The sequence below is a fragment of the Propithecus coquereli genome, unplaced genomic scaffold (genome assembly GCF_000956105.1).
Source record: "Propithecus coquereli isolate 6110/MARCELLA unplaced genomic scaffold, Pcoq_1.0 Scaffold53, whole genome shotgun sequence".
Lineage (NCBI taxonomy): Eukaryota > Metazoa > Chordata > Mammalia > Primates > Indriidae > Propithecus > Propithecus coquereli.
Genome location: NW_012151174.1, coordinates 5724021 through 5724589, shown reverse-complemented (window position 1 = coordinate 5724589; position 569 = coordinate 5724021).

Below are 569 nucleotides of genomic sequence, written 5' to 3'. Positions count from 1 at the left end.
AAACCAAAACCTTCAAAAGTACTTCCAGTTTTGAGAAAAATAATAAAAGATATGGGTAAATATTTATTTGTTCAGGTGTCCAGTAAAGCATTCTGTAATAGTACATTTTCAAGCATTCATGACATTTATTGTCTAAATGTAAAACAATAGAAGGATAATAAAATATATAATGGCAGTCATACAAGGGAGTATTCAGTCAAAAATAAGCTACAAATGAGTTTTCAAAATGAGGAAATCACTCTTTTCATAAAGCTGGAAAGCAATGTAAAAACCTATGTACATAGTGCAACTCACACAAATTAATGTATCTATATGAGAAGTTGGAAAAAATTCTATAAAGAGCCAGATAGCAAATATTTTAGACTTTTGGGGTCATATGATCTTTGTTGCATATGATCAGTTTTGCAGCTCTACCACTGTATTGTGAAAGCAGCTGTAGACAACACATAGACAATGTACATGGCTGAGTTCCAATGAACTCTACAAAAACGCCGTGGATCACCTTGGCCCTCGATCTGTACTTTGCTAAACCTTTGCTGTATGTGAGAATTCTGGTGTAAGATGATGTA